The 15266-nt window shown below is 32.0% G+C and overlaps 1 protein-coding gene and 1 long non-coding RNA gene across 2 annotated transcripts in view; one reads left to right on the top strand and one right to left on the bottom strand.

Annotated features, from left to right (window-relative positions):
• The window catches only part of LOC139528918 (uncharacterized), a 166098-nt gene that overhangs the window by 93955 nt on the left and 56877 nt on the right, over positions 1–15266 (top strand). The gene's annotated exons all lie outside the window — the stretch shown is intronic.
• On the bottom strand, positions 2835–7692 carry LOC139528915 (uncharacterized). Its single transcript, XR_011665724.1, has 2 exons — positions 7209–7692; positions 2835–3660 (listed from the first exon to the last, which is right to left on the bottom strand). It is a non-coding gene; the product is annotated as an uncharacterized lncRNA (long non-coding RNA).

The following is a 15266-nucleotide window of genomic DNA, read 5'->3' as shown; positions in this document are numbered from 1 at the left end:
GATACACATGATACAGGTAGATAGCACGTCAGCATTCATGATTGAGGTGGAAATATATTATCACTCGCGAGAATAATTCATATTTTCACCGGATTTTTCGCAAAGAATTTACCATACATATGTAAATACTAGTAGATGGACGTACTGTTCAAGACCCGACAAAATAACTAGCGCCAGTGAAAGTTCAAATGTTCAAAACATGAAAACTCGCATTGTTTAAGACAGGGAAATCAAATCTTAATTCTTTTATTTTTTTCACATCACTTTTTAGAACTTGATGTATTCTTTAGACTCCAGTCTTATTAAATTCTAAAGACTGACATCGGATTCTCTTATGTGGTTTCAGTTGATCAGATGTACTAACGTTTAATTATCCAAAATATTTTCCCATTTCAATTGTTCAAATTCAAATTATTTAACCCATAAACGCTTGTACAATAATGACATATTATTCAATCAGTAAAGAAAACTAACAATGTTACTAGATAGATAATTATGTACAGACAATATTTTGGGTCCCTTTATATTTTTTTGTTCGGTGTGAGCCGAGGCTCCATGTTGAAGGCAAGGAGCGGATCCAGCCATTTTAAAAGGGGGTTGTTACTAACCCAGGACAAAGGGGGGTTCCAATTACATGTACCCATTCAAATGCCTTGATCGTCCAAAAAAAGGGGGGTTCAAACCCCCAGAAGCCCCCCCCCCCCCCCCCTGGATCCGCGCCCAAGGCCATACATTGACCTATAATGGTTTAGTGCGTTATACATGTATGACTTTGTAATGCTTATTGTGTTTATGGAAAACAATGAGAAAATGTTGCTTAACATCTTGGGATATATATTTAGAAGGCATTTATTCAAAAGCAGATAGAATTGATTTGTAGAAAAACATGAATAAGGGCAGATGATCAACTATTATAGTACAAGTCTTTGATTAACCACAATATATTTGTCATCACTGACGTATCAATGTTGCTTTTGTATACATGGTATAAAAATCCAACTTGGGTTTCTCATCTGAACTTGTTTACGTCGTGTTACATTATCCAATATAGCTAGGCCTGTTATAGGTTTTTCATTATCACACTTATGGGGAACTGCTTTTGCTCATTGTTGAAGGATTTACAGTTACTAACAATTACATCACTTCACTTGAAGTTCCTCCATCGTTCAATTTTCATCCATGGAGATCCCTGTCTTGGTTTACAGTTGATGGTTGTCTTATTGAAATTCATACCACATCTCCTTATTCTGGTTATCATACAGTATATATGTTATACCAATGTCCCAGGTTAGGGGAGGGTTGGGAACTCGCTAACATGTTTAACCCCGCCACATTATTTATGTATGTGCCTGTCCCAAGTCAGTAGCCTGTAATTCAGTGGTTGTCGTTTGTTTATGTGTTACATATTTGTTTTTCGTTCATTTTTTTTACATAAATAAGGCCGTTAGTTTTCTCATTTGAATTGTTTTACATTGTCTTATCAGGGCCTTTTATAGCTGACTATGTGGTATGGGCTTTGCTCATTGTTGAAGGCCGTACGGTTACCTATTATTGTTATTGTTTGTGTCATTTTGGTCTTTTGTGGATAGTTGTCTCATTGGCAATCATACCACATTTTCTTTTTTATATGTTATACAAGACTAAAATACCTAGTATTATCAAATGAATTATAACAATTGTTAATAGTTGTCAGACTTTTGTTATCAAAAAGCAGCTACATGTGTATAATTAAGATGTAGACATGATCACTGGTGTCAGATGTAAGCAAGAGTGACTGTGCAAATGCTGAAATGTCATCTCTGCTTTGCCTACATGTATGAAGGTTTACTACATGTACAAGTATCACACAAACTTTCAATTTTCATTAACCTTTGAAAATGAAGTTGCAGTCAAATAAACCATGCCAGACAGATGATGTACACCCTACAAACTGACATTCCATACCAATGATACCCAACATTTAGTGATTTATACTGTCTGTGAAATAGACTTAACATTCTTAACATCCAAACCATGAAAACTAACTTATGAATATCCAATAATATGCCAAAAATAGTGATCCTATACATGTCATGCATGTACATGTAGTTTATACTGTTGCATCTGAGAACATTTGGAAATAGATCAAACCACAAAAACTAAGCATTGTTCAATGAACCATGACATTTTCATTGGGGTCAAAGTCTGATGTAAGTCTTGCAATTAGACATATTCACCTTACACTCATTTCTTAAACCAAATATAGTTGACCTACTTTTCCTACTGCTTGTAGTATTTTTAAACATGTGTGAGAAACAAACTTGACAAATTACATGTAACTGAAGTAACCTTAATCACTGATCCATGAAATGAAGTCAGGATCAGGCCAACCCTGCCTGACAGACACTGAGACATGTACACCTTTCAAGATACCATAACAATTAATCCAGTAACTCAATTAATATACATATGTTATTCATTTAAGACTTCGAGTGTATTTCACTGTGACTGTTCAAACAGTAATATTTTTTTGTAAACAGTTACATGTACATGTAGTATACCATGAAAACTAGGTGAAGTGCAATGGATAAATCAATAACAAAAACTTCATAACATAAGAACAAAAAGAATGAAGGAAGTATCCAGGCATTTCAGCTTCTAAAATGTATCTGGTGAAGCTTAAATACAAAACGGTACGCTGTAGCTACTGCCAGATTGTAATACATATTTCTTGGCTTGCATGCATGTATTTCAACTTTTGTTGCAGGAGGGATAATAAAATTATACTTTAATGTACGTGCATGGTTTATTTGTTTCAAATACCATGAATACTTGGCCACTAATATGACTAATCATGCTAATTAAGATTTTTATTTAATTCTAATTCAGACTTTAATAATTTTAGTACAGCAAGCAGTCATTTGACTCTAAACAATTGACGCGGACTGCACGAGACCCTCATAGTTGGTTAAGATCTTTTTACACACCCTGGACATGCTGGCGGTAGTTAACAATTGCAATGCCAACATAAACTTCAGATGAGATATACATGTACTGTTTTGTAAATTTCACTGAAACTAGAAATTCACATTATCCATATTGTTATTATATTAAAATGACTGATTATCCACTAATTAAAAGTATTCATGAATTCAGATATGGTGCACTATTATTAGTAGTATTCACTGAAACTATGCATTTTCATTATTCCAAATTGCTATTTCAAATGAATAGTTATCCTGGGTATTCATGGAATTCAGAAATAATGTACATGTATGACTGCACTATTAATATTCAGTGCAACTACGAAATTTTGTTATTCCAAATTCACAATTGATCATGATAATCCAAGGTAATTAGTCCTCCAGTAATGTGGTCCTCTTTTAATACAATTTGTAATTTTCCTATTTGTACAAGGTACAATTTTCTTCTTGTCCAATTTAATCAGAACATCACATTATCATCATGGAATAATGCTGCACGCCATATTCATAATTTCCAAAAACAATAGATAACTAGCATTAAATAATGAATTAATCAATTGTTTCACAATTTGCAGCTATACGAGCGACTCAGTAACATCTATATTTTCTATGCATCAAAGTGCACATGTACTAGCAGGTGTCAGATATATATTCTAAGTGGGAATCATGGTCAAACCAATACATATTCAGTATGATTCTACAAAATAAAATATACATTTAGACTCAAGTGCAGTAAATGTTTAACTAATAATAAATATATAATACTACATGTATATACATTGTGCAATAATAAGAAAGTTAATTACAATAACTGTATTTAGCTAGATAAAACTAGCACTTCTCATTTGATTGACCAAAAAATTCTAGCACTAATACAGTTCTATTTTCAAGTCCCTATTAATAAGAAAAATAAATCTTTTAAGGGGGTCTAAATTCTATATAGTGTTGTCTTTTTTCCTGCATTAATGATTTGTTAAGTGTGATTGTGTACTTTCATTGAAGGGTTACTTTATTTCATCAATTCTTTAAAGTCAGACATCATGGACATAGTTATTCCTCTCTAAAAACACAACAGGTTATTTCTTTTGTTCATTTTAATTATGTTTATCATTTAATATGAAATATATTGATACTACAAACATGACAAAAAAAGTTTAAGGAACGAAAAAATAAAATAAATAAATACCCTGTTACTATATACATGTAGATGATATTGACTTTACCTTTGTCCAGTGCATATAATGAATAAACCTTTGTGATGTAAAAATATTGTTCCAAGACTTAACCATCCCAGTTAATGTTTTAAATCCTTGAGTTTAATAATTTTTACATCTTTTGTGTTACCCTGAATACTTTTTACTTATTCATTTGTTATAACAGCTTGCATTAAATAATGCTTTGCAGCTCACTTTTTTTATTTAATTTAGTTATTTACCCAATTTTATTTTAATAAATCAATATTCAGATTACTTTTAAAATTTGCTTTTTAATATCCAAAATAATATATATCCTGCTGTTTCATATTTTTCTTAAATTATAATTTGTTTTGAAAAAGTTATCAAAATTTTGAAGAGGACAATTTTAATCATGATAATTTGTGAACATTATTATAAAATGGTATCATTATACCAATGACAGATTAAATATCATCCCCCAGGGCAATAAACTATTGTGTCTTAATTTGTATATTAGCTACATCATGTATAAGAATTTCTGATTATTACCTATGGCATATCCAGTGTTAACATCCTCATTATTACCTATTTTAATGTCACATTTGCATGGTCATATTCAGTAAATACAAATATTTTAATTGTTAATTTTGAATTTGAATTAAAAAAAATTGTTTTAGACTAAATTGGTAGATACAACACATACAATGCAGTTAACATAGTAAATTTTATGAGAACTTACTGGATATATATACTATATCTATAAAAAATATTTTGAGCTTCATAAAATACTTTAAAAAAGTTTATACCATGTTAACATAAAAAAATATGCATGCAGATAGATTTTTTTGTTATGTTTTCCTGACATATTGAATGTTAACATAAAATAATTATCATGATTATGTAAAAAATGCAAAAAAATCTGCAGTTGTATGTGAATGCACATGATCAAAGGAGATGTGGGATATATCAATGATGCATCAACCTAACAGTTAGGCAACAATAAAGTAACCAAAACACAATTGAATGCGTGTCGAAAAATATATATGACTTATAGATTAGAAGGTCCTTAATCATTGCGGAATAAATAAAATGACCAATGTCACCATTGAATGTTACTACTTGTAAGTTAGATAACATGTATGGCACAAATGAATTTTGAAAAACAATGCTAACAGGGCACAATTTATATAAAAATTTCACATGAAAATATATAGTTTGGGTTCAAAGTATTAACAAATTATAGTGATTTAATATAAATTCTATGTTAAATCTAAAAAGAATAAAATTATGATGCTAGCTTTGCTCTTTTAATATGTGTTTTTTAAACAATGTAGTACATGATAAAACAATTACTAATTGAATTAGCACAATTTGTTTAATCAACTGTGTTTAAAGAGGGTGGTAAAGGGGGGGGGGTGCTTGCACGAAAAAAAACGTGAAATAAGACATAATTTCACGTTGAACGGGAAATAATTTCTATTATGAACGTTGCACGAAAAATAAATACTTAAATTTGTACCTTTGGTGACTGAGTCACTGTCTTCTTTTATATATTAACTCTTTGTTTTACTTGATATTCCCGATTTAGTATACACATTTTTGATATAATTGGTTTACGGCTTTTAAAAAAGTATTTCTTGACTATAGCTGCCAGTGTTTGAATTTTATTTGAAAAATACCGAGCACGCAAAATAAGACTTTGAAAATCACGATGCACGTAAAATTAAATAAGCAGAACACGTTGAACGAGGCACCCGTCTTGCACGACTGAACGTCAAATAAAAAAGTAAAAACACGTTGAACGTGAAATAAAAAAAGGCGATCACGTTGCACGAAAATAACCCTTTACCACCCTCTTTAAATGGCAACTGTTTATGACTCTGTGCCTTGTTTCAGGAACATTAATTTAATAATATTGTTTTATTTTGATGATTAACATGATTAATGCTATTTTAAACCATTTTTAAAATATTTATTCACTTTCAATGCCTGCTATTATCGAATATATTAATGTTTTGTTCAATGTTGTCCATGATTTGAGAATTATTTAAAATCTAAATGAAAGTGGACACTTGCTAAATAAGTCACTATTTAATCTTAAAGTTAATAATTTTCTTAACATTTTATGATCAAATCATATGTGTTTGTACTATGCATGTTTTTTTTTATGGAAATCGTGACGTCACAATGCATTCTTAATAGAACAAAAACTGTCAGCTGATAAAGCAAAACCAGGGAAATACTAGTAATCCAGCATAAGCATGATAAGAAACACATTTATATGGATACCTACATGTAAAGATCGGTTGGTTGTTGGTTATAAAATGTCCAGTGACAAGTATTTCATGCAAATTTATGACCCGAGTTAGTAATACATTAACATACAATATGCACACTACATGATGTATAGGTCAGTGGCAGATCCAGAACTTTTCATAAGGGACAGGGCCCCTGACTGCCCTTAGGGGCACGGATCCAGTCATGCTTGAGTGATTCCCTATATACATGATATAATCGACCAAATTATTCCCACAAAAAAGGGGAAGATATAGAGTAACCTTTTATTACACTCAGGGTGATGTATGCAAAATAATTAAGGGAATAAATGACATACACATGATAATAGGAGGAGGGTAACGGTGTCCTTTGTGACTTTCAATGATTTATTATGATGCACAACTTTAACATTGAAGCTCAAAGGTGGCTCAAAGCTGATATTTTCCCTGGAACATGCAACTATGCACGAGTGTGGTAATATAGAACGTCGATTCATAGCTATATATAGCCTATCGGAGTATCTCAATATAGATTCTGTAGGATCAGTGGCGGATCCAGCCATTCTAAAAAGGGGGGGGGGGTCCAACTATATGTCCCCATTTAAATGCATTGAGCGGCCAAAACAAAGGCGGTTCGAACCCTTGGAACTACCCCCCCCCCCCTTTTTGATCCCCGAATGAGAACACATTGTAAGGTCTGTGTAAGCCGACAAATGTGCACATTTTCCCTTCAAAATTATGAATCCATGATTATTCGATAGACATGCTTTAAAATATTTATAATTTCTACTCACCGATTGTATTTTCCAGCTCAGATTATTGAACATGTGGTCTAACATCTGTAGTTACCTGTGTAAAAATAGTTTGCCGACCTGAGGTCCAGGTTTTTTTGTTTTTGCCGACAAAAAATTAAAGAGGATAAACCGTTTACGGTGAAGAATTGTTTTCCGTTTTTAATGAAACTTGACAGATTTTACTAATTATTTTTTTAATCATCGGAAATGTCCCTCTTGGTGTAATTCGAATTAAAACTGTTTTATTATGCTGTACAATATTGGTAACTTAGTCATAATCTTTAAATTTATTTCAGGTACACCCTTGTACATTTTTCTATTGCGCAGAATTTATCAAATATGAATTTGAATGAATCCATTATCATCTTCTCATTCTTTTGCAATAATATTAAAACTCTATTTTAAACGAAAGCTTCTGTTTTTTAAAACCAGTTATGAACGAAAATGTTATAAAACAGATATTATAAAATAAAAAGTAAGGATATCAAAAGGATTATTTAAAGTCAAACGCACATGACTGTCAAAAATGACCGGACAATGCTACGGCAATAAATGGAAAACGACAAAAGACAAACAACGATCGCAAAATAAATGAATAAACAGCAAAACAAGTTTACAATCGCACTATAGACGATAATAGTATAAGTAATGGACTATTTCACAACAAAATCAAATCTTGAGAGCCGGGTGAGACCTGATTTTTTTTACACTGATGGACTAGCTACCGTTACGCTAAAATATTTGTATTAAAACATTTACCGACTGTATCAACCTATGAAGTGTTTGTTTTAAACATTTAACGACTGTGTCAACCTTTTATAAGTTGTAATAAACATTTAATGACTGTGCCAACCTTTAGAAAGTTGTAACAAACATTTAACGACTGTCCCAACTCTAAAAACGTTGTGACAAACATTTTTTGACTGCATCAACGTCTGAAAAGTTGACACAAACAAATTTTAACTGTCCCAACTATTAAAAGGTTGGGACGGACATTATGCAACTGCCACAACTATTAGAAAGACTGTAATAAATAGATTTTGACTGTGACAACACCATAAACCACTGCAACAGTTCTGAAATGACTGATGGTAGCATTTTTTGACTTTCACAACCCGTAGAAAAGTTGGGACAGACATAAATGAACTGTTGCAACGAAATATGACAGATTTGACAGTCATTACTTGTCTTTTACAGACTAAGACAGTCGTACAACGACTGTTACTGGTATGGACAGTTGTTTTTTCGTCCAGTAGTGTTATATATAGAGGAAATTAACACGATATTTGTTAGTGTGATTGCACTCTCACTGAAATGTGGGCGTTGAACGGTTGTGGATTGAAAATCAGAAAATTGGAGGACGATTACTCCATGTACACAGACAGGTGCATTAATTTCAGGCTTTGTTATAGGACAGGCCTCAGTCATCATCTTTGGACATGCGGAAGCAGATATTATCAAACACAATGTAATTTCCATTGCATTAAAAGTTCACGTTACTGAATAACAGATACAGACACAACACATTAGCAAAATGAATGTGAATGCTGAAGATGTGGGGGGGGGGGGGGGGGGGAGGTTTTTTTGTATTAAAGACTTACAGAACTTGATACTTAATGGAATATATATTCAATGTCAGTTAGCAATGTAAGCAATATCATTTTTAAATTATAAAAAGGCAGATCACTGAAAATTTGTATAACAAAGTTTTATGTGAACTTTATTTACAAATACATGTCTTTGATGTGTTTTGTTTATATCAAGAATATTTTTTTTAAATCGATGTAGAGCGGTCCTTGTTAAAAGTTAACATGAGAAAAGGTCTAGTTCGATCGAAGTTCTCAAAAATCAAATTTAACTTACATAAGTAGCAGACCTGTATCCAAGATTACTTTTTCGTCAGTTTTAGGAACAAGTCCGCTTTTTAGGTTAACAGTAATTTGGTCCTTGGATTGGTCAGAGCAGTCCTAAATCCTGCAATAATAAATACATAATAAATACAGCATTTATAGAGCACCTTATATAATAACAATAAATACTCTAAGCGTTTTCGCTCGGTGTTGCTATAGCGTTTTCGTTACCCTGAAGTGAAACTCTGACCCACTGACATAACTAGACAATCCGCCAGACAAACTAATAAACTAATAACTCGACAATAAATACTATTTCAAATGACTGCTCCCTTGGGTTAACTCAACCCTGTAATCCAATGGGTATATTTAAAGCTGCGTTGTTTCAGAAGACAGAAATAAATAATTCGTTTCAAGTTAATGATTTAATGAAGTGTTACTATGGTCAGTTATATAAATATTTGTAATTCAGACAGTTTCAATATTGCATCTCTTTTTACATCAGATCAACACAATAAATAACACTTAAATAGTATGCAAGCTTGTGAGTACTCTGGTCAAGTTCTATATAGATATAGGAAGATGTGGTGTGAGTGCCAATGAGACAACTCTCCATCCAAATAACAATTTAAAAATTAAACCATTATAGGTTAAAGTACGGCCTTCAACACGGAGCCTTGGCTCACACCGAACAACAAGCTATAAAGGGCCCCAAAATTACTAGTGTAAAACCATTCAAACGGGAAAACCAACGGTCTAATCTATATAAACAAAACGAGAAACGAGAAACACGTATATATTACATAAACAAACGACAACTACTGTACATCAGATTCCTGACTTAGGACAGGTGCAAACATTTGCAGCGGGATTAAACGTTTTAATGGGCCCAAACCTTCTATACACATATATTAAATAAACAATCTTATTAACAAGTAATTATAGAATCTCTATAATTTATTTAAGTTAGGTCGACTATTCAAATGTATAAATTGCGACTCCGGGTTTTACTGTACTTTTTGTGAATATTCGACTTCGTAATATATATGTAAAGAATCGTTAATAATTGCAGTTTCTATACTATTGATATATCTAGTAAATAATACAGGAATAACTTTAGTAACTGTTACTTTCTCTGAAGAAAAACTATGTTGACGTCTTATTTGAATAGCGACTTAAGACTCGAGACTGCGTCGGTGAGTCTCTACATAAAAATATGGAATATTTTATATTTCTGACTTTTCTGTGTACTTTTCAGTATATAACTTTTTGTACGTCAAATGATCTCTAATCTTTAGAGTCCCTTATAATATAAAATTATAAATCTATGCTTTACATAAAGTAAAACTCTGACAAAATATTTCCTAACCTTTTAAAGTGCAAGACTCAAATAGTAAGTTACAGTGCAGAAAGGATTTATTATTAGGCTTGTGATTGTAAGCAACCTTTTGTCACGGTAGTCCAATCACGACTAACGCGTTCAATGGTTATGCAGTATAGACTTCATATTGACATGAAAAGCGACTCGAAAGACTCTATTTCAACGTTGTATTGCCGTTCACGACAGTGCACTTTGACGGTTTACGGTAAAGCGACTCCAGTAAACATTGCGGACATTACAAAGAAAAAGAGAGACTCTGAGTCTCTAGAAACTTGACCAGGTTAACTAATTTACTCAATATAAATATATATAGAGATTGAAACAACATAATACAATCATCAACAAATATATAAAGGTAGGTCCAGTATAAGAAAATTCTGTATTTACACTGTAAAAAAATAAATAGAAAGGCGACTCAGTTTCAGGGAGAACTTGACGTTATTTTTATCTTTGCTCAAGTTACTGTTCATAATAAATATCTAAAATAACTTATTCTAATAAAAAGAAACATATTTAAAAATTTATAAGTATCCAATACGGTTAAACGGAGATTTAATCTGATAAAACGTGAAAAGGGGGAGGGGACACAAACTGTTGAACAACGAGGCCGAAATCCGTAACATTATATAAAATACAAAAATACATAAAACATAGATTACAAAGTACTATCTTAAAGGAATCGAACAAGCATATAAAAATTTATAAGATACTTAAAAAAAAGAAATAAAGAAGTGAAAGAAAGGAAAAATGCATATATAACTATACAAAATTGTCTAAAACTAATGCAGTCAATTATAAGTATATAAAATCATCTAATGCATATGCAATATCGTGATGAACACGTGAGAGAGCAGTTTCCGTGGAATGACATGTACGGTAGGCTGACTGAACACTATCATGTAGAGAATGTGAATTCATGTGATTTTTCAGCCGAAAGTCGACAACCTTTTCCAGTGTCTTAAAAATGAAAGGTAAGTTGGAGACTGGTCGATAGTTTTTGAGCCCCTCTTTATCTAGACTTGGTTTCTTAAGTAATGGTCTCACAACAGCTTGTTTAAACGACAGTGGTACTACATTGTAACTTTGACCAGTCAAAATGACTGGTTAGCAAGTAAACTTGCTATACATGTTAGGGCTGCACCCATATGTTATATACACGTCACGAAAATACGTCACTTTTTGTAACGGTAGTCCATTCATTTGACGTGCAATTTATTTTTTCGTTTTGTGGATCTACAAGGAGGGCACCTTAGCTTTAAGTAAGAGGTCCTCGTAGGAGCTGGAAAAATCCTCATACACAAAACGGAGTGCTCTTTCCTGCACCTTTTCTAGTTTTTTGAAATTTTTCTCAGTGCAAAAATGCCATGCCAAAGGGCAAAAATTAAAATTACTAAGAATAAAAGTATGAAATATAGTAAGTTTACTAAATCTATCTAAAACTGAGTCTAAACGTTTTAAAACATTTAATTGCTGTGAAGCCTTCCTACAGATTGAGCTGATATGAACATCAAAATTTAGCTGGTAGTCTATTTCAATGTCTAATAATTTTACTGTTTTTTCACATGTGAGGTTCGAATTTTGAATATGTATAGTTGGGTTCTTTTCAAAGGTCTTTTTGCCAACAGCCAAAACTTGAAATTTGTCAGGATTTGCTTGCATTTTATTCACCCTGAACCGCTCAATAAGTATTTTGAATCAGATTCCAAAGTTAAAATTAATAAATCGAAATCTGGAGTACAAAAAGTCAAAGTATTTTCATCTGCATAGTTATATAAACTACCATTTTTAACAAAAAGAAAAATATCATTTATAAATATGTTAAACCACAATGGCCCTGGTATCGAACCCTGTGGTACGCCTTTATAGATGTGAGCCCAACCACTCAGAACATTGTTGACTTAAATTTGCTGTTTTCGATTAGATAAATCGGACTTTAAAAGAGCAACTGCATTAGGTTAAACCATATGCTGATAATTTATCTAGCATTATATTGTGAGGCAGGCAGTCAAAAGCCTTAGAAAGATCCATTCATACTGCTTCAATGTACTGGTTTTTATCAAGAGCTTCACGCCACTCTTCTAACACTCTGAGAAGTGTGGTCTTACATCCATGTCCATGTCTAAATGCACACAAAAACGTATTAAATATTTTATCAAATTAATCAGTTAATTGAATTTCATATATTTTTTCAAAGATTTTAGAAAATATGGGTAAGACCCTAACTGGTCTATAATTTGTTTTTAATAATGGGTCACTCTTTTTATGAAGGGGGGTCACTTGGGCTTCTTTAAGTTTATCGGAGAAACAGTTGTTATCAATTGGCAAATTTACAAGAGTCGTCAGCTTTGGTGCAATATAAGATTTACAATTTTTTACTATTTCTGCTGGAATACTATCAGTACCTGTAGCCTTCTTTCTGTTTATTTTATTCAAATTTTTTCGACATTTTCATCAGAATTATCTTTTCTGTAATCCAACATTTCTTTTATACTCGGGAGATTTGAGGGGTTATATACATCATCTGCTCCAATTTTGTCTGCTACTGTAGAGAAAAAATTGTTAAAAACATTTGAAACTTCATTTAAACAATTAACTATTTTTTTCATTTTCACATAAACAAAATTGCTCTCCATAGTTCCCCTTTTTTGAGAAAAATGGTTTGACTGTTCAAAAAATCGCAAGACCCACCAGAGCAACGTTCTAAAAAGTATACTTCTATTGATTTTCTCAATATTTTTGTTACCAAATTTATTTATTTTTCTAAATTTCTCCCAATTTTTGTCACTCTGGTTTTTAGTATATTGTGAGTTAAGCATTTATTTTCTATATATAGCCCCTCTCAGTTCTTTATTCATAAAATGGAAGTGGTTTATTCCTTTGACCCTTTTGACTCATGTGCATGTTTTTTTTTAAAGTTTTTAAAATCTTGTTCATAATCATCATACATACTATCTAAATCTTTCTCAGTACAATTTTCTGAAATCTTTATTTTCTGTAATTCAGTTGTAAATTCATGAAATTCATCAATATCAAAAGTTTTGTAACTTCTATATGTTACATCCCTGCGCTTTTGTGCAGGTAAATTCCCTTTCACAACTGTTGAAATAATATAGTGACAATCACTAACACCATTTGGACTATTTATTGTTTTAAAACACAAATTCTTTTTATTTGTAATAATAACATCTACAAGGGATGGATTACAACCCTTTTTAAAACATGTTGGGCCTTTAACCATTTGGGACAAATTGAAAATATCACATATATCATGTAGAGTCTGAGATTTTTCAGCAGACAACATGTCAAAATTTAGGTCACCAAATATAATAATATTGCCATATGACACAAAACATTTTTTAGTGATTTTGTAAAATTTTCAATAAAGTCATCATTGTTCATGGATGGAGGCTTGTATTCTCCCATAATAAGACATTTGGCATCATTTATATAAATTTCATAGCAAATATTTTCAAGTATATCAGATTCGAAGCATTGTTTTCTACTTGATGGAAAGTGTGATTTAATCAGTGTTAGTAAACAACCGCCGTACTGATTTCTGTCACGCCTTTGTAATTTATAACCTTCAAATTCAAATAGATTGTCTTGAAAGGTACTGTCCAATTTTGATTCGGCAATCATCAGTAAGTCAACTATATTATCTGTGAGTAGTTCTTTTACTTCATCAAATTTGTATCTGAGTCTGTTAATATGCCGCAATAAAGTTATCTGAATGCAGACGTCTGGTCTCTCTTAAGTCTTGAAATAAAAGTTTGTTTACATCGGAAGTAGAGTTAGACGATAGACTGTCATTTGGTGCGTTTCATTCCTTGTTAAAATCAATAAAATAAGAATCGCTAAAATCTGGTAGATAACATATTTTTACAGAACCAGCTGTCAGTTGTACTTCGTTTAGAGATAGGTCTATACATTTTAGATGGAACCACACGTTACAATCTTCGCACTGGATTGCCTGTTGGTTCTTTCTGACTCCCTTCTTGAATGTCCCACATGGTTATTGTACTGGCCCAGGATTTAAAGAAACATCTCCTGATAGTAAGAGTAATCTTATACAAATAGACGTTGTATATTTACAGTTCGTAGTCAGTTCTTTATTTTTGTTACACGTATGACGGGCCTGTTTGATTTCTACTCTGGGGAGCAGTAGATCTATTAAAAGTTCTCTATGAAGGTATGTTTGAATCGACTTTGTTGCATCAAAAAAAAGTATCGTCAGGGATTGAGTAAAATGTAAAATTTACGTCAAACAGTACTGATATTAGCAGCCGGTACAAACACAAATGCTTATGTTTCATACGAGAAATAGGGCTATTATGGTTGTTGTTATGTGTTAAATGATTTTTAAAATGTTATTTCGTATATCAACTATGTTCTTTATTGATTTGAAAAAAAAAATCTTGATGACCTCTTTTCGTTTGATCCATGGGGTGAGTCGGTGATGATGTTATAACACTCATCCCAATTAATGATTGACAGGGGACGATATTTTGGTTCTTTACTAAGGAATGCCTTCAAACCGCGGTCAAGACTGACGTTAACTAATCTGTTATTACTTGGAACTTGGTCCATAATTGTAAGAAATTGCTGCAATTTCACGATGTGTTTTGTAAACTCTAGGGAGATTAATTTTGGTGATCAGTTTTTAAAAACAATATGTTATTTTAATTTGAACGATTTCATACTGAGGAATGTAATTTGAAATCGCGTTGCAGTCCTATATTATTTGATGTAATTAATTAACAGGAAAACAACACAGCTTGGTTAATAGAAAATGTCTACTATTGTTATTTTAAACAGATATTTCCGAAA

This window comes from Mytilus edulis, chromosome 6 (assembly GCF_963676685.1).
Source record: "Mytilus edulis chromosome 6, xbMytEdul2.2, whole genome shotgun sequence".
NCBI lineage: Eukaryota > Metazoa > Mollusca > Bivalvia > Mytilida > Mytilidae > Mytilus > Mytilus edulis.
Note: the sequence above shows the minus strand (reverse complement) of the source record. Positions and strands in the feature narration are given on the sequence as shown.